Below are 24,986 nucleotides of genomic sequence, written 5' to 3' on the forward strand. Positions count from 1 at the left end.
TGATGCTACATGGATTCTAAATTCTGACAGTCATGAAGGTGGAGTAGATGATGGCCAAGCTGGCCCTTGAACCCATAGTTAATGTAAAATTGACCACGTGGTACTAGACCACTTCATTTTCCCTGGATGGGTTCAGAAGGGGAAGAAAATGCCAAGGGAGTTAGTCTGAGACTCTGAGATTTGGAATGAAGAATGCAGTTAGTAATATTGGAAAGTAGAGAGAGGCAACAGCAACATTTCAGTATTTCAGGATAACAGAAGGATTTTGGCAAAAGATAACAAAAAGGAACACAAACTGATAGGAGAGGTAAAGTTCAGAAAAGATTAACACTACCTGTCCTAGCAACATCTGGAGTTTAACTTTTTCTCAACTTCTGAAATAAATTGTAATTTTACATTCAGCTGCTAATGATCCTCTCTGGAATCAGGGAAATAAAATCAAATACATTTGCTCTTTATGCCCTTAACCTCAGCCCCAGCTGAATTCTGAAACTAATATGACCTTAATGATTTATGTGCATTTGATTATTATTCAGCTTGAAGCTGACATGTTTTCCCCCCATTGGTTTATGTAAATAACAATCATTTGTATGTCTCATTCACCAATTTTCACCTCAATCACTAATGTTTGCTAAGAGGTTAAACTACTGGTAAAAAGAAGCCAAAACAGTAAGTGATGTTACAGATTAAATCTCAACACAAGTTTCTACTTAGGGACTAGAAATATTAAGTATTTTATCAGGCTCCTAATTAGAACACTTGAAATCTTACTTCATGCGGACTGGGTCACTGTCTTTACCAATGAAGAAAATATTTCTTGATGCTTTAGCACAGAATAATGCAGGTGAGTTTGCTTTATTCATCAAAAGCTGCTTTCTCTAACCTAATGATGTCCATAACAATCAAATCTACAGGAAGTACCTGGAGTCCAAAATTCTGATACTGCAATGCACTAAGAAAGATATCTGAACATTTGGTTTCAAGAGGCGATCATACCTCTTAGAATTATTACTGCAGAATTGATCATGCAGAGATTGTGACTATTAGTGAAACTGGAAGGAGTTTTGAACTTGTCCAGCACATACAAAATCCTTACAGCCTGTGAGAATAATAACAGAATGAGTGAATGTACTGACTGTGGTGCAGAGGGGCATTCCGTCTGGTAGAGTGAAAAAGAGTAAGGACAATATGACTAGGGAATAGATACTGTCATGTACAACTGTGAGAATGTCCAAAAAGCTGCTTTGTCCACCTGGAGCTAAATTTAAGAACATTCCCTTGGGGCTGGAGAGGAAATTGGATTGGAGAGATCAAGTTGTGGTTGTCTGTGTGAGAGCCAACAACACAGAGAGAATTAACAGGAAGATTCCACTGATGGAGTAAAGCAACTAGCATCTAAATTAAAAAAGCAGAACCACAAAGCAGAACTCTGGACTAGTGATTTGAATGTATGCTTTAAAGATTGTTATAGGAGCAAAATGTTTTACGTCATGGGCATTAATACTAACACTGGTTCCATTAGAATGGCATTACTTGAACTTTGCTAGAAGAAAGAACCAAAAAACTGAATAAAATAACTAGGCCTCTAGATAAGTTAATGAAATGCAGTGGGTGAGGTTGGGGGATGGCACTGTGAGGGGTTATTGAAAGAATGGGGTTTTAGTGCAGGGTAAAAAAGTCAGGAGGGACAGAACACACAAACACCAGTCATAGGAGTATAGCTCCAATTATGATCAGAAGAGGGAAAATGATAAGACAGAATGGACGTTTATTTAACTGATTGATATTTAGATAGACAAATTAGTGGCAGAGCCGATGGGCTGAAGTGGTCTTCTATGTAGTTATGAATAATCTTGTAGTTAATGACTTTAGGAAGTGAGACCATATTAGGTTGAACAATTTCCTGTTTGTCCTGTAGATTAGCTCCACTCCAGTGGAAAGTTCACTGTGGATAACAATGAGGTGCAAAACTGCAGCTATAAGAAGTTGTGTTGTTGAAGATGCAGCCTTGGTTGACTTCGGAATCTGCACTGTGAATGCATCTGTTGTGAAGCCACAGAAAACAGGGTACAGGTTTCCCCCACTATCCGAAAGTAGAGCATTCCTATGAAACCTTTCGTAAGCCAAAATGGTGTAAGGTGAAGAAGCAATTACTGTTCACTTATATGGGAAAAATTTTTGAGCATTCCCAGACCCGAAAAATAACCTACCAAATCATACCAAATAACCCATAAAACCTAAAATAACAATAACATATAGTAAAAGCAGGAATGATATGATAAATACACAGTCTATATAAAGTAGAAATAATATATGTACAGAGTAGTTTCACTTACCAGAATCGGGAAGACAGCGAGCACACTGGAAGGTTCACGCATTTTTCTATCATACAGTTCTTTGTAAGCACTCAAAACATCCTTCAAACCGGGATATCACAGATATCTCTATGCAGTCCAGATGCTGTGGATGCTTCACAGCTTCTCTTGTTTGGGAGTCATCTAGTTATCTGCAAGTTACTGTTTGAAAAGCATTTTCCTTTGTGGGGTCCTCGAGGTATACAGCATTGATTTTCTTGCAGCAAAGTTTCTTTTGAAGCTGTTGTTTTGCAGCCAGGTTGATTGAGATAACAGATTTGGCAGTGGCAAGGCCAAATTTGAACAGTGCCTGTGTGGTAAACCATATATATGTTGTAACTGGGTTACCTGTCTGGACACGCCCCTCTGCTGACTGCCCCTGTGGCTCCTCCCACAGATCCTGAATAAAGGTGATTTCGCCTTGCCCCCCCCCCCCACTCAGTCCGGGGGGCAGACACTCAGCATGGAAGTCGTATTGTACAGCGAATAAAAGCCTTTCAGTATTTACCCTACCTCAGTCTTTTGGAGTTATTGAAGGTGCTTCAGCCTGTCATGGGCCTGTTGATGTGGACATCTTTATAGACTTGAACTCGGATCATTTTGTAATCTAACAGGTGCTAGTGTCTGGAGGCAGGGTATTGTCTTCAGGACCCAGCTGAAACAGTGTGTTATTATGACAGCTTCTTGTCAGGGGCTCTCTTAATCCATGCTGGTAGATTGTGCCTCATACTAGCACAATCATTTTAATAATCTCTTCCAAATATGCCAGATCAATTGGTTTACCCTCATTTATTCTGTGGATTATAAGCTGAAAAATATTTAACAGATTTGTCAAATGTGATTTCTCTTTATAAATCTGTGTTGATTCTCGCTAATCTTATTATTATTTACTAGGTGTTCAGTTGTCACTTCCTTTTATCAGCTTTCATGTGTGAAAATTAAAAGACCGCAGAAAGTAGAAATCTGAAATGAAAGCAGTAAATGCTGGCAACACTCAGCAGGTCAGGCAGCGTCTGTGGAAAGAGAAAGAGTAGAATGCCCTTCATCAGTGCTCAATATAAAATTGAGGAACCACATCTCATCACCCTGTAGTCCTCCAGAATCAGCAGATGAATTCAGCAAACCTGCTTTCTTTATCACGTCTGCTGGTAATCTACCATCTTAACCCCTTACCGACCCTCTTCCTGTCCCTCTTTCTTGTCTAACTTCCCCATTGACCTGATGCTGTCCACAGTTTATCCCCATGGCAACCCTGGCCTCGTCCAATCAGGAACATGTTTTTTGTCCAATCCATCCTTCTGCCTACTTCTCAATAAATTTTCTTTCTCTCCCAGTTCTGAGGAAGACATGAACTTTGTGTCCCTTTCTAATGATGCTGCCTGCCCTTTCAATCTTTCCAACATTTTCATCATTTTATCCTTGAAATGTTTCAGTGCCAGAAAGTAGAGCATAAATAGCACGACGGGCTGGAAGAGAAAGTAAAGCAATTTGATTGACATATTCTTAAAACTCTTTTAACAGCCTTGGTATTCCTCAGGAGTGCTTTATAGCTAACAAAGTTGAACTTAACGAATCACAAATATAAATACAAATCATGGTGGGTGGTGCACACGTACTCACTCATCTGGATGCAGAAGTGCAGCTTCCTTTGTATGTTCGTCACACTTTGGAGGCATCTTCATTTGTGCTGAATCTTATGTGAAATGGTAATGTTCCAATCTTTTTATAAGAATTCTTTTCTAGAAAACAAGGGATCATCTTAATGAAATATATATGATGCTAAGCGCGCATGACAGGGTGTATGTCAAAGTGTTTCTGCAAATGGGAGAATCTGACATCTGGACACACAGTTACAATTTGCAGACATTTATATCGGTCCTGTGGGGTTGTGGAGGCTAGACTGAGGAAAGCTGACGAGGAAGAAGATAGTTGTTTTGAAAGATCATGTTGCGCCCTTTCATTGATTCTGTTATGGTTATTATTCTATGGATTTATTGAGTATGCCTGCAAGAAAACGAATCTCAGGGTTGTATATGGTGACATATATGTACTTTGATAATAAATTTACTTTGAACTTTGAACTTTGAATTGACGTCTCTCTGTAATTGGCACAGTAGAGGAGATAAAGACTGGCGATAATCTGCCGTGATCACATTGACTTGTGGAGCAGGTATGAGGCACCAAGTGACCCATTACTGCTCCTATTTCCTTATGTTCTTATAAGGCAGTGCTACCCAAAACCCCGACTCTTGCAGTGATCCTTCAGTGATACAGCTTAAAACACTGATCCACATTCATCAATTGCTGCTTTGCTTTTTTAAGCAACTGGGTTATCTCTGGATATGTTTGTTAATAATTTTCTGCATTCTGTTAGTTTTGTTTACTGATAAAGTTACATTAGAGCTGTGCTGCTTATGACTGCGGCTAAAGCAGTTTCATTCCGATCATTGACAATCTGGTGGGGCTGTCTCTGGAACAAGAGTATGAGAGGAAAGAGCGAAGAAGTAGGACACAACGGGAGGGGAGGGAGGAGGTTGTCATTGTGCACTCTGGCTGCCATTGTTTGAATTTTCTGAACAGCAATTTCTCAAGTGCATTTGAACAACAGTGTCTCATCAGTTGGTCCAGCTATTTCTTGACTTTCACATCCACACTGCTGAATTTCAGACTATTCCCTGCTGGTCACATTTTCTTCTCCTGTTAAATTGTAAAGTGAAAGATTTTAACTAAATGGTAGACAAGAAGGAGTGTCAGAAACAGCTCCAGGTAACATTTGTAAAGGAATTAATCAGAGGACTCTATGAACAATCATGTGACCTGCCACACACTCACCCACAGAGGTTGCCTATTAACTCTCTCGTATTTCCCATTGGGCTACATTTCTTCAGATTTGAAGGACGTGGTGGGGGAGTGGGCAGGGAAACTGATGGGAAACAAAAACTGAATCTGATAAACATACCCAAGATCACTTTTTAAACAATTTCCATCAACCACTTTCTCAAAGTGCCACTTCACCCCTTTGTTCTGCCCTTAAATATGTCATTACTTTCACCACTCACCCATTTTCCCAGAGCATCCTAGCAAAGCCACCGGGAATAACCTCTGTAAAACGTACTCACTCACCAGAGGTAGGTAGAGCTGTCGAAAGCAACATCATTATTTATTTTAATTTTCTCTGTACTGAGGAGGCAGTTGTGGATCAGTCATATGGGTGTGTCTGGACCAGACCAGGTAAGGGCAGCAGATTCCCTTTCCTGAAGGACATTAGTGAACCAGATGGGAAGTTTCATGATGATGTAAATATTTCCAGATCTATTTATTTATTTGAATCTATCCAGCTGCCATGGTGGGAGTTGAACTCATACCTTTGGCTCAATAGTCCACATGGCTGTAATCATTTCTTAACCATTATGGTACCATAACATGACCTTAGTATGTTGTTCTGGTATCGCTTACATCGTCGATTGCATCATTCTTAACTGTAATTTTTCTGTGGTATCTCCACTGGCTCCTGGAGTACAGCATGGTTTTCCATGTGAGGACAGATTAAGCAGACTGGGCCTATACTCTCTTGACCTCAGAAGAATGAAATATGTTGTACAGTATCATAAGATCACAAGTTTTGATGTTTTTCCCAGTGGGAATATCTAGAGCTGGAGTGACAGTTTCAAAACCATTCAGGTAATAGATAATGGACAATAGGTGCAGAAGTAGACCATTCGGCCCTTCGAGCCTGCACCGCCATTCTGAGATCATGGCTGATCATCTACTATCAATACCCGGTTCCTGCCTTGTCCCCATAACCCTTGATTCCCCTATCCATAAGATACCTATCTAGCTCCTTCTTGAAAGCATCCAGAGAATTGGCCTCCACTGCCTTCTGAGGCAGTGCGTTCCACACCTCCACAACTCTCTGGGAGAAGAAGTTCCTCCTCAACTCTGTCCTAAATGACCTACCCCTTATTCTTAAACCATGCTCTCTGGTACTGGACTGTTCCAGCACCTGGAACATACTTCCTGCCTCTATCTTGTCCAATCCCTTAATAATCTTATATGTCTCAATCAGATCCCCCCTCAATCTCCTTAATTCCAGCGTGTACAAGCCCGGTCTCTCTAACCTCTCTGCGTAAGACAGTCCGGACATCCCAGGAATTAACCTAGTGAACCTACGCTGCACCTCCTCCACAGCCAGGATGTCCTTCCTTAACCCTGGAGACCAAAACTGCACACAATACTCCAGGTGTGGTCTCACCAGGGCCCTGTACAAATGCAAAAGGATTTCCTTGCTCTTGTACTCGATTCCCTTTGTAATAAAGGCCAACATTCCATTAGCCTTCTTCACTGCCTGCTGCACTTGCTCATTCACCTTCAGAGACTGATGAACAAGTACTCCTAGATCTCTTTGTATTTCTCCCCTACCTAACTCCACACCGTTTAGATAATAATCTGCCTTCCTGTTCTTGCTCCCAAAGTGAATAACCTCACACTTATTCACATTAAACGCCATCTGCCAAGTTTCTGCCCACTCACCCAGCCTATCCAAGTCACCTTGAATACTCCTAACATCCTCATCACATGTCACGCTGCCACCCAGCTTAGTATTATCAGCAAACTTGCTGATGTTATTCACAATGTCTTCCTCTAAATCATTGATGTAGGTCAGAAATGAGAAGATATTTCTTTACACAGAGGGGATGAATCTTTGGAATTCATTAGCCGACTGGGTTGTCAAACCTCAGGTACCAAAAATATTCAACAGATTTAAATATATTTTTGAAAAATTAAAGGAATCTAAGAATATGTGGTTGGGAACAGGGAGCAAATGCAATATAGGATTAGTATAAGAACAAGTTGCTGAGCCAGAGATTGACCCTGATCTCATTAAGAGATTGAATAGGAATGAGGGACAGAATTCTGACTCCTGCTTCAATTTCTTTTAATTTTATGTTCTGCTTAGTTCCACGGCCTCTAACCTCCACTATTGCATACCTCTCCAAGCAATATGCCTTCCACAATTGTTCTTTCAGTTCCAGGGTGCCCTCATGTTACAGCAGCTTTGAGCTAGGGAGGCCTGTTTAGAGCATGCAAGTCACTAGTTAATGAGGTTCTGCCCTGAAAATGAACTGGATCTGCTGGCTATGTTGGCTGTCCAATTTTTAAAAAATCTGTTGGCCAGGTTCTCAATGATGAAATGACCTTCATTGTCTGTGGAAGTAACAAGGTAAATAAGGTAGATAATATTCCTTTTCTTTTTAAGCTTTTATTGCTTCTTTCAATGGTCTCCCTGAGGAATATCCTCGTTGAGATTTAACAACCTTTATCAATTATTTAGGATTACTAAACAGTGCCTCGGCTGAATAAACATCTGGACCATTATTACACTATAAATACTGTTTAGAGCAAAGCAACTTAAATTAAAAAGTTAGAATTTGAATCTAAAAGAGTCAATGAGTTTTGGAATCTCTTTGATAAGCAAAAACCCAATTGCCTAGAAATGTGGGTGAATGGCATTTCCTTTACCACACAATGGATGTAAAAATCAGTAATTCCCAGAGTTCATGATTTCTAAATGGATTTATTTTCTGAAACCTTACTGGGTACATTTGTACATTTGTTTTCCAAGTTAGATATGTGTCTGAAGACATTATTCCTAGTGTGTTTGGAGCTTTAGTTACATTGATTGGAAAATCAGCAGATTATCGGCACCCAATTGCCCACCATTGAGAACATCTACCATAAACACTGCCTGGGCAGGGCGAAAAGCATTATCAGGGATGCATCTCACCCTAACCATGGACGTTTTACTCTCCTCCCATCCGGTAGGTGCTATAGGAGCCTCCGCTCCTGCATCAACAGGCACAGGAAGAGCTTCTTCCCTGAGGCTGTGACCCTGCTGAACCTCTCATCACAACACTGAGCAGTATTGCATCCGTATTGTACTGTCTCAGCACTTTTATATTTGTGTGCTGTAGCACTTTTTTTATTTGCAGTTATTTTGTAACTAACACTATTTTTTGCATTTCTGGTCAGATGCTAACTGCATTTCATTGGCTTTGTATCTGTACTCGGCACAATGACAATAAAGTTGAATCTAATCTAATCTAAAAAGTAGTCTGTTGTGTTTTTGGAATGCTGCTTGCTTTGGGGCTACACAATCTAAGAGGTTTGGCTGAGCAGGCTCCAGTTTGGAATTCAGAACCTGATGCAGGTGGAACCCCTTTAATTAACTTTTTTTTACTTATTACTTCCTGTTTAGAGTTTCCCTCACACTTCCCTCTACCCCACTATCCTCATTTCTATAGTATGAAACTAACCCTGACTACCAATTACAACAATGAGCAAAATGTGATAATTACCAGCGAATTCCAGTTGTCTACTATCTCCTATCTTATAATCTACAGTGCTTGTCCGCTGCGAACCTCCCTCCTGGGACCTGAATGATTCCCTGGATTTCTCTAGTTTTCTTTGCATTCTGCACTGGTGCAGCACATGAAGGAGAAGCTTTTTCTTATGATGCGCAGTTTAGTAGTGTCCAGCTCCTGGGGCTTTGAGCGTAACTGAATTTCCACTGCATAATAAGAATCTGCTGTTTCCATTGCTAGCATGGTTCATGACTAATGACATTGATGTATTAGAGAGGAAATTAAAATTTATATACAAAAAAATAATTATTGTGATTTGGAATGCACAATGTGAAAGGAAAGTGGAAGGAGGCTCAGTATTAATACAACTTGGATATATTGTCAAAAGGAAAATAATGGCAGGTGTACAGAGAAAGTAAAGTGAAAGTAATTGATAGCACTTTCAAATTGCTGGTATGAACATGATTGACTGATTGGGCTCCTGTGTAGTATGATTCCATTTACAAGAACGGCAATAAGTTTATTCTTTATTCCATGGAGCCTGAGCTAATCTGTTCAGGCAATTTTATGCTTAGTGCTTTTGATGAGAAAAATGTATACTGCCTGTGAATATTCATTGTACTAAACTATGCTTTTTCATAATAAAACAATATTTGGAGATTTTGAGCCTTATTCACACAATGCTTAACATCCTGGTGGCTGAGATTACTGCTTTTTCTTAAAAACCAAATAGTGTAAAATACTTTAGACTTTTTCTAAAGGTAACACTTCTAAAGATGTAGACATTTTAATATTTGTTTTCTAAGTGTTCTGCAAATGGATGTTATCAACTAAAACTCTGTAAATGTTCACTTACTAAATTGCAGACTACTTTATAGATCTGTGCTGTTAAAGAGGGCTGTCTCCAAACAGTACCATCAATTCCTTCATACCCCACATTTCCTGCAGATCAGTAGCTCTAAAGGAAGACCTTTTTAAATGTCTGCACCTCGTACCAGTAAAGATGGATCTGTGTGTTGTGTTGATCAAGCTGATCTGCAGAAACTGAAATTGGTTTTCTGCTGAATAGATTGCACACAAAATTGAATTTAAAGCTGAATCATTTGATTCTTTGTGGCTTCAGAATGAATTTTAACATCACTTTAGAATAAAGATAAGACCACTGTACTTCTTATGTTTCTGTTATTGTGGGGAAACAAAAAGTATAGCTTTAGTATTAATGCAGCATCCAAAGGGAATCATGTTTGTTTTTGGAGAAATGAAGTGATTTTTTTTACATTTGACACTTGGAGATAATACTAGAGAATAAACACAAGAGATGCTGCGAATGTTGAACATCTTGAGTAATACTCATAAAATGCTGGAGGAACTCAGCAAGTCAGGCAGCATCTATAGAAGGGAATAAGGCTGAGACCCTTCAACAGAATAATTAACTGTTTATTCCCCTCTATAGATGATGCCTGACTTGCTGAGTTCCTCCAGCATTTTGTGTGTGATACTGAAGAATAAGTTACTTTAATCAACCATGAACAAAAATAACAATTAGTGAAACTAGAAGGAAAAGATGCTAGCTGAAAAGCAGTGGCTAGAAATTCAATGACTACTTTACTCAGCATTATTCAATTGAAAATTGATTCTTCTCATCTCTGTGACATGATAATTATTTCCAGGTTGCTTCACTCTGAAAATTAAATTGGCTGCTTCCCGTTCTGGGTATCCATTCGCAGACCAGACACAGTTCACACATCAGAAACGATGTCATTACACGTGTACTTCTCCTTTTTGAATACTACAGTGGCCTCAAACCATCTGGCCCTGGACGTGGTCTCTCTGGTCATGCCCAGGAAATCATGATCCATCCTTGCTTGCCACCACATCACCCCCTAGTTCTCGATGACACCTTTACTATAACCACATTCACTAGTCTCGTTTGTGCTGATGACCCAGATCCTAACACCTCCTTTCAAAGGAATTTTTCTCTGTTCACCCATCACTCCACGGTATTGGGTTGAATCTTCTCCCCATGTGCACAGAAAATGTACAACTGCTGGAGTGCTATTAAAGCTGATAGTTCCTTACAACACGCTCTCCCATGTTAGCCTCAGGACAAATCTAGCCAAGTTCATCCCGAGGTGGCAGTTTTCTGTGTGCAAAAATTGCATTGAACAAGGTGTCAGGCTCACGAAATGACTGAATTTTCATACAGTGGAACCAGAATTTCCAGTTTTGGAATTAGGTGTGAATGTAGACAACAGAAACCCGTTCAGCTGCCGTAGCACAAGGCCCAAAGACCTCATTTGGAGGAATACTTTATGTCTGAACCCAATAGAGGAGACGATCCAGTCAATGATTGCAAATAGAAACTGGGTAGAAAGGCACAGTTCATGGGGATTCATCTTTTACTTATTTTTATTTAGAGATACAGCACGGAACAGGCTCTTCCGGCCCACTGAGACGCACTGCCTAACAACCCAGCTAGTTAACACTAGCCTAATCACAGGACGATTTACTATGACCAATTAACCTTCTGACCAGTATGTCTTTGGACTGTGGGAGGAAACCAGAGCATGCAGAGGAAACCCATGCAGTCATGGGGAAAACATACAAAATCCTTACAGATGGTGCCAGAAATGAACTCCGAAATCCAGTGCCCCAAGTTGTAATAGCTTTGTGCCAACTGCAATTCCACCGTGGTGGTCCTTGGTAATCATAAAGAATGAAACTTGTATTTAGAACAATGTGTGGTATCTTGGGATACGTCAGTTGTTAACCTTGTATCTTAACATTGGTCAATTTATAACTTAAATGAGACTAATAAACATTTTAGATTACAAATCTTGAATTCATTTTATATGTATTTTTGTGCAATTATAACCCATCATATATGAGTGTCAACATTTCATCAAATTATTCCACATTATTTGGGCAGAGAGAGACTTATTACTTTTAGCTATGTTAAAATTTTGTGCTAGCATTGTTGTATTTTATTAACAGATATTTGCCTTTCAAAGCTAACATTTCGCAAGTCACAGAATACAATGCTTTGAAGAAATAAACCCTGCTGCTGCTACTGTAGCAGAGTGGATGACGGAAATTTTTGTAAAGTGTGGAAGTGATGCCTGGTTCTTCATTTGTGATGTTTCGAGTGGCTTCTAGGTCATTTTAAACATAAACCTACTCCTGTATTAATATCACCAATAATTTTAACATTATGCATTCCAGGGTAGATTGTTGGGATTTTATAAATAGTTTATAATAAAGATCAGACTACTGTATTGTACAGAATTTCAAATAAGAAGCCAATAATACCACAGCTTAATTATCAAAAATGTCTTTGTTTTGTGTTTGCCATACATTTATTTCAAGTTTAATTATACTTTCAATAAAAAAATTACATGCTCAAAAGTGAAACTCTTAAATCTTATATACAGTACATTGCATTCTCTCCAAAACAATCTGTGTTCACAGCAACTAGTTTAGAAGACCCCAGTCCCAGGTAAAGTTCCAGCAGTGACAACCTTTTGCATCATTGCAATAAGATTAACTATGTTATTGATTGAAAACCTCTCTCTCTGGTAATACGATTATGCAATGCTGAGATTCCAATTGTAAATCAAGCCCACAAAAGTTTTGAAGTCTCTGCACACGAACGAAAAAGGTTAAAATAGTCCTTTTCTTGTGGATGGAGCATATCAGTTCTACATTCTGGGGGAAATTAAAAAGAGAAATATTGGAATTAAAATTTGCAACAGAAGCTTCGACATGTTTTTGTCAAAGGGGTGGGGTGGGGCAGATTTATGATTTAATTTTCTGAACTTTAATGCAAATTTTTGTCACCTGAAAATGTTCATAAATAACAGGCAGCTGATAACTACTGTTCCTGCATTCTTCTTCATTCCATTCCATTCTCTCTCATACATAAAGATTCAAGCTAGTGAGGACATCGCCAATTTCTCTTCTACAGTAGGTGGATAAGAATACAAAATCACTAAATTATCATGATGCAGTCAACCTAAATTATAATAGAAGAGTGAAAAACCTCAGAAAAAAAGCACTCCAGGAAACAGTGAAGAGTTAAGGGTTCCCATGCCAGCCTAGATAACTTATGTCAACAAAACAATATTTATGCTGTTTTACTAGCTTTGCCCTTGTGTGGGAACGAGCAGTAATCCTGCTACCACCATGTGGGTGTGCAGGATCCCTTCAACAACCTGAAATTGTTCATGTATCGGGTATTGATTAAGGGCTATTCTACACATGGTGCAGAGGTTTTCACTAGGAGAAAGGAGTTGCATTACAGAATGAACTAGGCCCCAGTAGGCCTTTGACATTTGATCTCTGCTTTTATAAGCCCTGGCTTTCGACTTCTTTACTCAATCCAGTATGAAATCCTCTGCGTACACCTCCACCCTTATAAATCCACACATATACCTGAAATGGATTCCCACACTCATGTGGAGGTTGTGCCAAGGCTCTGGGAAATAATATTAATATGAATTGCTTAATATGTTGGGGAGTATGACGTAGAAGGCCTGGAACATCCCGGCATTTTGAAGTAGCTCCTTCAGAATCAGCTAGAGGCATTTCGCATATTCCCTGCAAACTCCAGATAGTCAAAGGTCCAGAAACTTGATGAGGAGTTTGTACTGGGGAAGCAGCAGCATCTGTCTGTACAGGAGCCTGTAACGGTATTCTTCTTTAACTGGCTATAGTCAATCTTCTTAGTAATTCTGGAGAACACACACATGCACATGTGTGTGCACACACAGAGACACACACACACACACACACACACACACACACACGCACATCAATCAATCAATCAGTCTCATGCATCTGTTCTCCAGGCTCCATTAGTACCCCCAGTGTTTCCTGGTGTGTGCGCTAGCTCACGTCACGTGTGCCTGGAAGGAATACGCAATATCCCAATGCAAGTCACTAAGATGGAAGTCACCAAGTTCTACGACCTAAGGCATGTGGTTGCCACTTGGCTGCTTGGTTTCTATCAATCTGTTGTCTCCAAGCACAAATCATTGCTACATTATTGGGATCTAGTATAAACTGTGATGTTCGGAGTCCATCAGGTCTGGGTACATCCCATTCCCATTCTGACATGTCTATCTACAGCCTCCTCTACTGTAAAGATGAAGCCACACTCAGGTTGGAGGAACAACACCTTATATTCCGTCTGGGTGGCCTCCAACCTGATGGTATGAACACTGACTTCTCTATCTTCCGCTAATGCCCCACCTCCCCCTCATACCCCATCCGTTATTTATTTTTATACACAGATTCTTTTTCTCACTCTCCTTTTTCTCCCTCTGTCCCTCTGACTATACCCCTTGCCCATCCTCTGGGATCCCCCCCCCCACTTGTCTTTCTTCCCAGACCTCCTGTCCCATGATCCTCTCATATCCCTTTTGCCAATCACCTGTCCAGCTCTTGGCTCCATCCCTCCCCCTCCTGTCTTCTCCTATCATTTTGGATCTCCCCCTCCCCCTCCCACTTTCAAATCTCTTACTAACTCTTCCTTCAGTTAGTCCTGACGAAGGGTCTCGGCCCGAAACGTCGATTGTACCTCTTCCTGGAGATGCTGCCTGGCCTGCTGCGTTCACTAGCAACTTTGATGTGTGTTGCTTGAATTTCCAGCATCTGCAGAATTCCTGTTGTTTGTGACCAACAAATCATCTGTTTTAGAAGTTGAAACTAGAGGAATGGGTTGTAGTTCACCCTTTGTTTCTTCCATAGCTTCTTGATGTTGCTAACCCCATTCCTAATAAGCCAGAACTGGTCTCTACATTTATACTTTTTTCCCCCCACTTGGGTGACTTCATACCTTTATGATATTTCCTCAGATGCCCTTTTAGCACAGAAGGTCTAAAAGCCTCTTTGGAAGCATAGTCCTCAGCTTAATATTCACAGTTCACAATTAATGCTGTTGAGCTAACTCCTCTGAGTATATAAACCTAATATTAATAGATCAGTTATTGATATGTTAAATGTTTAGTTCCATCTGGTCTGCAAGCTTCTTTGAACTAAGACAACTTAGTAAGCTTGTCTGTTTTGAAACAAGTTAAATTAAATAACCAATTGTCTTTTACTGCACTCTCGAACAGTAATAAACCAAGTGCAGTGAGATCGCGTCTGCTATCCACAGTTAGTATCTAAAAAGCTGCTCCATAGACAATGCCTTGTTTTAACTTCAAGCTAGCTTGCCATTATTTTTTAAGGACAGAAGAATGGTCCTTGTTTATGACCAGAGGTTTAATAAAAAATATTAATTGGACGTTTACTTTCATCTGTTTGATCTTACAAGTGGCAGCTGATGCCTTCAGAAAGTCAGCTTTGTAAAACATGAGATTACCTGTCCAGGACAGAGAATATCCATCACAATGCGAAGAGGACATTTTCCTTATTGACATAGGCAGCACAACTTCAGAAATGAAGAGTTGACTCAGCAAGTGACATGATTTCAGAATTCTTTACTCCAGAGAGCTTTGGGGATGAATAATTGAGTTTATGGAATTTTAAGGTACATTTTTTGGCTATGGGGGAGATACAGGGTATGAAAAAGGAGGGGAGGGGGTGATGGAATGTAAGCAGATCAGCCATGATCTGATTGAATTAATTACTTCTGCTCCTGTTTCTTATACTTTTACAGGAATAAAGAACATAACTTACCTATCTCCTCAAATCATTCTGCTGTGTAGATCTTGAATGATCTGTACCTCGACTCTGTTTATTAGTTTTGTTTCATATTGAGTCATAGTCAAGAACAGCACAGAAACAGACCCTTCAGTCCATCTAGTCTGTGCCGAGCCATTTAAACTGCCTACTCCCATCGACCTGCACCGGGATCATAGCCCTCCATGCCCCTACCATTCATGTTCCTATCTGAATTCTCTTAAACATTGAACTGGAGCTGGCACGTACCACTTGAGCTAGCATCTTGTTCCACACTCTCATGATGTGGAGTCTCTTTGTAGAAGAGGAGATTGTGCTCAGGATTTAGTGCTTTCTTTGTCATTCAGAAGCAGTAAAAATGAAATAAACAACATAAGAGGTATATTTTGTTGTAAGTCAATGAAAAAACTTTAAAATAATTAAAACCATTGAAGCAAATATAAATAAGTTAAAAAAGATTAATTTAGTGTATTCTCACCTGCAAAATTGCAAATCTCATTCAACTGAATGGGGATTGCAGTTCCTGACTGGGATTATTTGGGAGAGGAATTGCAAGCATGAGTCTCTGTGGGGAGTCTAACACTGGAACATGAAATGGAAATGTTGTTGAACTTTGACCAATATTGTGTATGCATTTGATTCCCAGCATTGTACCTGAGAAATACTGACCTGCTGGTCATAGCAAAAGTCAAGATGTGACATTAGACCTTACATGTATTATTTCTTCAAGCCATCTCCCACTTTCTGGTAAAGGGTAAAAAATTAAAATATAATTTGGTATTTCCTTTCTGATTCTGATGTAAGTGTTTCCTGTCTGCTTCATTTTCTCTATAGTATTTCTAACATTTGACCTTTTAATTGATTCAATTTTCTATTATATTTCTAATATTTGCAATTTTTATTTTACTTTAATTTTATTTCTATTTTCTGTATTCCTATTATTTGATATTTTTATTTTACTCTCTGTAACTCAGCTCCTTTCTAAACACATAAGAAAAAACTGTTGTATTCTATTCTTGTGCTTTACTTATATTGGCAGGTTCTACATGGGTTTGACATACTGTGCCGTCAAATCGCAGATATTGTAGCTTGTGACAAAGGGAAATACTAGGTGATATATAGATGCCTGAGGCCAGCATTGTCCCATCCACTGAATTGTACAGAACATTAAATGTGGCATGTGCATCCTCCAAGTGTTCACAGCAAGAATTTGTCAGCAATGCAGAAAACGTGTGATTTTGGCAGTATAAGATTGCTTTATTTTAGTGAAAAGATAATGGAAATTATTTATGCCTAACAGCAAAAAGTGCTGTAAAGGATTACATTTATTAAACTGAAAATTGCACTTTAGGCAAATGATCATTTCTTCGTGAAAGAAATTTTAAAATAAACTATAAAACCAAACAACATATTTTGTGGAGTTACTCTGCAACAGAGATGACAATCTACAGTAACTGGATCAAATAAGACCTGACAATTGTGATTTCCAATTTCTTTTCCTTCTCTTTGCTGATATGCATCTCCACCAACATGAAATGGGATTAATTCAACAGCTTATGTCTGAATCCCTTTACTTCAGTTATGCACAATATGCATTGAATCACTCTGAGGCCATTATTGAAAACAGAAGGTTAAATTTATTCTCAGTTCATTGTACAGCCCTTCCAGAATTCAGTTCCATTAAACGGAATAGAGTTAAAATTTGAAAGTACGTTCAGCTCAAGTGACTAAAGAGATAGGCAAAGAACCCTGGGTAATCAATAAAACTGATAACGCAATATCAGTACCAGGAATAATGTGAGCTTTCTAGTGGAACGTTGCAAAACGTGGAGGGACCAGTTCAGGATTCAGCCATCACCAGCACTTCTACTCTACACAGGGCTAAGTCTTTGTAGGGAGTGTGACCGTAATCCATTGTTGCAATAATCGATATTGATCAGATGATTTGCTCTGGAGGAAACTATTTTTATTCTGGGTAATATTTTTGGTAAATCAGAGGTTAAACCCGCTGCCTTTTGGTGAAACGCTTTCCAAAGATGTACAAGACCAATGCGTCTATATTGTTCCAGGGTTTCTGGCAGCCTGACCTTCCTACTTGATTTTCTAAGAGCCTTTCTTGAAAATGGAAGGACTACTTCCAGTGTTAAGGTATTATAAGCACTGCCTCAGTGTAAAGGGTAGTTGGGAAACGATATCTTTAGGAAAAACGTAACTGTCTATATTAGAATGATTTTGAGAGATTTTATTGCTTGGTTCACAATATCTATAAATCAGCTTGTTTTCAGTAGGGAATATTAAATAAATATAAAACAATGCTGAAGGACATAAAGTAAATTTAGCAAAATACAAAATTAGAAAATTTTAACTCATGAGGAAAAACATATTTTGATTTCATCAGAATTTGTACAATAAATTCTATCAAAGGCAATTGACGTTGGGTTTATTAATTCCTTTTAAAGTATCGACAGATTAATGTGTGATAAACATAGAAAATTATAGGATTTTCAACAAAATGTTGTTCTCATATTTAAGGTACTAACCGAGTTACAAGAATGTTTGTTCTATAAGATTTATAAAGATAAGTTTTAATTTCAACTTTTGTTTAAGGATGCTGCCAGCTGTGCCTTATTTCTGACCAAATGTTTCCCAAGTAGGAATTGGCACTTTTATCTTCCTATTGCCATTGTAGAGATGCATTACAGCTTCTCACTGGCACTGAGTCCGTATTTCACATCGGGAACAGAACAGAGTGAGGATCACACCCATGTTTATCCCTACTCTGACTTTAGACATTAACTTTACTCATCATTTTTACAGCACTGACCTTCTCTAGTTAGCTATTATTAAATTTGAATTCACTGGTCTTGGAAATCATTTAAAATTTGCTCACACTTTATTGATTGGATAAAATGGGTGATTGGAGACCAATGTAGATTAAATTTAAATGATTGGTAGAGGGAACAGGCTTATGAAATTAATGATTTTGCGGCAACAATCTGATTGGATAGTTAATCAAAAGTAATTAGTGGTTAACTTCCTCACTTACTGCTACTCAAACACGAATGTACCGATTAGGGGTAAGCCACTCATGCTGCCTATTTTAATAATGGCTTCCTGAGTTTGTAAAGATCAGTGATGCAAATCTATGCTGGAGACATGATCAGCGAGCTCAGCTTCAAAAGACCCATGGGACAAGAGACTGCAGAGACAGAGCTACACCCAGCTGTCAGAAGTGAAACACGATTAAAGCAAGCTCAAATGCAGAAGCAGATTATTCTAATATATGTAATTCAGTTATAAAGATTGATTGTGTAATATTTCACAATACAAAATAAGTTATTAAGCAATTCTCAGTGACCTTCAGAAACAGCATTTTGTTAATGTTAAACTACTATGTATTTAGCTGTTAGATCATAGCTATATATGCATAGTGCTTTGGAAAATGCCAATTACAAATGCACCAGAACAAAGCAATGGAAAATACTGTATTTCTAAGAATGTATTGTTAGAAATTGACCTAATGGTGCAAAATGGGTGTTACAGATCACTTCCCATTAACAAATTCTGTGATATCTAATTCCATTGCAGAAGGCAAAATGAAATGTAAAATGTACAGTTAATGAGATGGCATTTATTTTGCACCACCACTCCCTGTATAAATTAGCAATTACTAGTACTAATGTGTGTAGCATCCAGAGAGACGTGCCATAGTGAGAAAACGGAAATTCTATATTTTAATTTATTTCCATAGTTAGAGGAGCAGACAGGAGATTCTGTGGGTGTGAAAAAGACACCCGGATGGTATTTTGCCTCCCAGGTGCTAGAGTCATGGATGTTTCGGATCGGGTCCACAGAATTCTAAAAGAGGCGGGTGTGTAGCTAGAAGCTGAGGAGCAAATTGGTATTGATAATACAAGTAGGAAAAGGAAGGAAGTCCTGAAGGTGAATACAGAGAGTTAAGTTGGAAGATGTAAAGCGGGACTTCCAGGATAGTAGTCTCTGGATATGCTGCCTGTACCACATGCCAGTAAAGGGTGAGTTGGCAGATGAATGCATGGCTGAGGAATTGGTGCAGGGGGCAGGGTTTCAGATTTCTAGATCATTGGGATCTCTTCCTTGTCTCGGGCCTGAACTGAGGCTGTGGTCTACAACTAACAGGTTCCTGGATCGGCTGTGACTGGCTTCACAAACTTCTGTTCTGAATGTTATTTGCTTCTTTTCATTGTTTGCTCAATTTGTATTCTTTTTTCTGCGCAATGGTTGTTTGATGGTCTTTTTTTTTAATGGATTCTATTGTGGTTCTTTGTTTTGTGGCTGTCTGTAAAGAGACAGATTTCAAGGTTGTATATAGTATAAATACTTTTGATAATAAATATACATCTCACCAACAACTTGACAAACTTCAGTAGATACACTTAATGTTAGAGAAATGTATACAATATACATCCTGAGATTCTTTTTCTTCGCAAACATCCCCGAAAACAGAGCAGTGCCCCGAATAATGAATGACAGTTAAATGTTAGAACTCCAAAGCCCCCTCAGTTCCCCCTCCCATGCATAAGCAGCAGCAATGACACCCCCGCCCCCCCAACCGAGCACTCAAGCGTGCAGCAAAGCATCAATAAAGACACAAACTTGCAGTATCCCATAGACTATTTGTTCACCCGGTAATTCAACATACCACAGGCTCTCTCTCTCCCTGATAAAGGAAAAAGAGGTGTCCCCATTTCACAGCAAGAGGGGAGACATAACAAAACAGCTCGCTGATTTATGGTGTTAAAAGTCTGTTGCATCACTTTTTCCGAGTTCTGTGCCCAAAGAACTCGGGACTCTGGGCACACAGCCAGCAGCCAGCTCGCTGCTTTCGATCTTCCGTGTACTCCCACGACACATCAGGTGGCGGCACCGGCCTTGAATCCACCTGTCTCCAGAGCCATGAAAATCCGGCACCCTGAAGGTGCGCTAGTCTCCTAGGCCGTGTCCTTGGCCTATCAAAAAGCGGCTGGTCGTGAGGCCCTGAGAGCGGTCTCACTTCCGCAAAGAACCAAAGTCAGTGTGCAACTCCAGGTCAGGATCTTCAAAAGAACCTTGAAACGGAAGAAAAGAGATATCAAAGAAATAGAGCTGTTTCCGAAGACGCAAGCAAAGGAGACGCCATTAGGCACCATCGTCCTCCTGAGTTCCGCCTGTTATTCAATTGATGTACAGTGAAGAGTGCATCATAGCCTGGTATGGAAACACCAAAGCCTAGGACCAGAAAGGGCTATAGAAAGCAGTGAACACATTCCAGTTCATCAGAAGTGAAACCCTCCCCACCACTGAGTATATTTACATAGAGTCCTGCATAAGGAAGCAGCATCCATTATTGATGACCCCTGTTATCCAGGCCATGCCATCTTCGGGCTGCTATCAAGTATAGAAGCTTTAGATCCCACACCACCAAGTTTAGAAACAGTTATTACCCTACAGTCATCAGGCTGCTGAACCAGCACAGCTAAATCCACTTACGGCTGCTCTGGACCGATCCTACAAACTACAGACTCACTTTCAAGGATTTTTTACAACTCATTTTATTTGCAGTTTGTCTTTTGCACACATTGGTGTTTTGTTGGTCTTTGTTCATGTATAGATTTTTTTCCCAGAAAATTCCATTGTATTTTTGTTCTTGCAAAAACCTGCAAGAAAATGAATCTCAAGGTAGTATATGATAACATATTTGTATTTTGATAATAAATTTACTTTGAATTTGGAACCTGAAGGGCTGAGTGACTCCCAGAACAGATACTGGTATTGGCTGCAAAATATTAAAAAGAATCCACAGCAAAAGGGCAAGCTTGAACTTTTTAAAAGGTTAGTGTGGGAAAGTGCAGTTGGCCTAGAATAGAGAAAGGATGAGTGTAATGGTTGGAATATCAGAGGAGGAGCTATCAAATATGGCAAAGTAGTTACTGCAAAAACAGTGCTAACAGTGATACAAAAATATGACATATTTATGTTGTACCTTTAACCTGGGAAAATATAGAAACATATTTGTATATACACTAATGGATAATAATTAGGAAGAATGACTGAAGGATTGGTCAAACAAATATATTTTCATAAGAGAATGGTGGAGAGGTCATCATGACAAATGAAGATGTTAGAACCTAATGACAATAGTATGGCCACCAATAGTGAGATGAAGGGAACAAAAAATGTGTAAGAGGTTACAGGCTCTTAGAATGTTGTTGGACAATGTTACAGTTTCAGAACAAGGTGGCATTTTGTTCAATATCTCATATCAATTCCATTGGCAGATAATGGTGACATATTCTTCCTCATGAAATGTGTAAATTGAGGTTGCTTCTCGGTTATCTAAAAGTTCTTGCTCTTCCCCTAAATGTGGGCAAGATCTACTTTGGCAGCAGTGTCATTGTTAAGGTACTTCAGCATACTCATGAATCATGACTAACAGCGGACTGAAAAGCTTGAGCATATAGACATTAAGAAAGAGGATGTGCTGGAAAGCATCAAGTTGGATAAGTCACCGGGACTGGATGAGATATACCCCAGGCTACTGTGGGAGCTGAGGGAGGAAATTGCTGAGCCTCTGGCGATGATCTTTGCATCACCAATGGGGATGGGAGAGTTTCCAGAGGATTGGAGGGTTGCAGATGTTGCTCCCTTATTCAAGAAAGGGAGTAGAGATAGCCCAGGAAATTATAGACCAGTGAGTCTTACTTCAGTGGTTGGTAAGTTGATGGAAAAGATTGTGAGAGGCAGGATTTATGAACATTTGGATAGACATAATATGATTAGGAATAGTCAGCATGGCTTTGTCAAGAGCAGGTCATGCCTTATGAGTCTGATTGAATTTTTTGAGGATGTGACTAAACACGTTGATGAAGGTAGAGCAGTAGATGTAGTGTATATGGATTTCAGCAAGGCATTTGATAAGGTATCCCATGCAAGGCTTCTTGAGAAAGTAAGGAGGCATGGGATCCAAGGGGACATTGCTTTGTGGATCCAGAACTGGCTTGCCCACAGAAGGCAAAGTGTGGTTACAGATGGGTCATATTCTGCATGGAGGTTGCTGACCAGTGGTGTGCCTCAGGGATCTGTTCTGGGACCCCTACTCTTTGTGATTTTTATAAATGACCTGGATAAGGTAGTGAAGGGATGGGTTAGTAAATTTGCTGATGGCACAAAGACTGGGGGTGTTCTGGATAGTGTAGAGGGCTATCAGAGGTTACAGTGGGACATTGATAGGATGCGCTATCAAAACTGGGCTGAGAGATGGTAGATGGAGTCAACCCAGATAAGTGTGAGGTGGTTCATTTTGGTAGGTCAAATATGATGGCAGAATATAGCATTAATGGTAAGACTCTTGGCAGTGTAGAGGATCAGAGGGATCTTGGGGTCCGAGTCCATAGGACACTCAAAGCTGCTGCACAGATTGACTGTGGTTAAGAAAGCATATGGTGCATTGGCCTTCATCAATCGTGGGATTGAGTTTAGGAGCCGGGAGGTAATGTTGCAGCTATATAGGACTCTGGTCAGATCCAATTTGGAGTACTGTGCTCAGTTCTGGTTGTGTCACTACAGGAAGGATGTGGAAACCATAGAAAGGGTGCAGAGGAGATTTACAAGGATGTTTCCTGGATTGGGGAGCATGCCTTTTGAGAATAGGTTGAGTGAACTCGGCCTTTTCTCCTTGGACCGATGGAGGATGAAAGGTGACCCGATAGAAGTGTATAAGATGCTGAAAGGCATTGATCGTGTCGATAGTCAGAGACTTTTTCCCAGGGCTGAAATGGGTGCCACAGAGGACACAGTTTTAAGGTGCTTGGAAGTAGGTACAGAGGAGATGTCAGGGGTAAGTTTTTTACACAGAGAGTGGTGAGTGCGTGGAATGGGCTGCCAGTGACGGTGGTGGAGTTGGGTGGTGGCATGGGAGTTTAGAGTTGTAATCACATTCTTTGTCAATATCAGAGCTATGCACATGGGTGTTTGTGTCCACGACAATCAGCATAAACTTAAGGAATGACAAAGTTTAAAGCGACCCAAATCTTTAGACCTTGCTGGATGTATAGTGCTGGGAATATCTGAATCTTCAGCAGGGTCTTTTAAGAGACACCTGGACATGGAGCTTAGAAAAATAGAGGGCTATGGGTAACCCTTGGTAATTTCTAGGGTAAGGACATGTTCAGGACAACATTGTGGGCTGAAGGGCCTGTATTGTGCTGTAGGTTTTCTATGTTTCTACATTTCTAACACTACTTTACTAATTGTGAAGCACAGCACTACAGCCTCAACTTAACAAATGACACAAGCTGGGCTTGGACTAACCCAATTACCAGAACATTCTTTTGAGTATTCCAATTTACTTAATTCTTATTCCTATTCCGTGAGAGTATCAAGTATTACATCACTCAGCAGCCAATCCTGTCCTGCTGGGACATTGCACTCGCATCACATGATCCCAGGGATCACTGTCGCATTCCGTACATTCTGTGCTCTGGCAAGAAGGGAAATAGTATTCTGACTCGCAGTGTAATGAAGGTCTGCTATGCTTCATAGAAATGAGACTGAACTTGTGGCATGGAAGTTTAGATTTGTAATCACATTCTTTGTCAGTATCAATATGCACATGGGTGTTTGTTCACTACAATCAGCATAAACCTTAAGGAATGATAAAGTTTAAAGTGGCCCAAGTCTTTAGACCTTGCTGGATGTATAGTGCTCAGAATGTCTGAATCTTCAGCAGTGCTGTGTCAGAGAAATCTGCCCTCATTTATACCCACCCGTGCTCCTCTTCCTCCAGGAATATAAATCATGCCAAGATCACAAGTGGGAATCCTTTTACAATCCTCAGATTAGTAATTATGTTGAAATAAAATGTCTTACAAGGTTATCGCAAGTATTACAGAAGGTTTCTTAAATGAAATGGTTCAGTTATGACAGGTATTCCACAGGTAGTCTCAGCTGAATTGTATAGTTTAAACAACTACATCCATCTTGAAGAGCCTTTTTAAGATAATGAAGCAAAGCAGATGTACAGCATAGATTTGATTTGCTATATTGTTTTGATTTTTAATATTTGTTTGTTATCCCTTCTTCATTATCTTGTATTTGTCAGTTTTAATCAGAAGGAAGATAATTTTTAAAATTTCATACAGTATAAATTATCTTCTGTCAAAATTAATAAAATGTTTTTTTTACTCATAGGTTGTATGTGATTGTGCAGAAGAATTATTGATAGTTACAGTTAACAGATGGTAGTTATTTAAATATTGATATTTTACCCACCCAAAAATATGAATGATGAATAGATAAGCAGAGCTATTACTGTGAGATTTTAGCCAGAACTTAATGGAAGATTATTCAGTCGCAGACAGATATTAAGATCTTGCATGAAGCATTCACCATCTCAAAAAGCAGTCTTCCACTTGGTTAATTTACTCAGTTTCTGATTCGGCTCGAACATCTACTCAATGTATCACTGATAATACTTGAGCCTGCTTCTGAAATAGTCCAGCAGAATTACTATTTTGAAAAAAGAAATGATACGTGGTTTTATTTTTAATTAATCATGTCTTTTATTTGC

The 24,986-nt window shown here is 39.5% G+C and overlaps 1 protein-coding gene and 1 long non-coding RNA gene across 3 annotated transcripts in view; one reads left to right on the forward strand and one right to left on the reverse strand.

The window, feature by feature from the left end:
* Positions 1-24,986, forward strand: part of jph3b (junctophilin 3b) — a 134,232-nt gene that overhangs the window by 32,849 nt on the left and 76,397 nt on the right. The gene's annotated exons all lie outside the window — the stretch shown is intronic.
* LOC134356228 (uncharacterized) overlaps positions 12,078-24,986 on the reverse strand; it is a 35,148-nt gene continuing 22,239 nt past the window's right edge. Inside the window, exons 1-3 of one of the 2 annotated variants that reach the window (XR_010020304.1) lie at positions 15,879-15,963; positions 12,554-12,674; positions 12,078-12,421 (exon numbers count right to left, since the gene is read on the reverse strand). This is a non-coding gene — a long non-coding RNA (uncharacterized LOC134356228). Of the gene's footprint in view, positions 12,422-12,553; positions 12,675-15,878; positions 15,964-24,986 lie in introns of those variants that run through there. The other variant, XR_010020303.1, reaches the window with a different exon arrangement.

The sequence above is a fragment of the Mobula hypostoma genome, chromosome 14 (genome assembly GCF_963921235.1).
Source record: "Mobula hypostoma chromosome 14, sMobHyp1.1, whole genome shotgun sequence".
Taxonomy (NCBI): Eukaryota; Metazoa; Chordata; class Chondrichthyes; order Myliobatiformes; family Myliobatidae; genus Mobula; species Mobula hypostoma.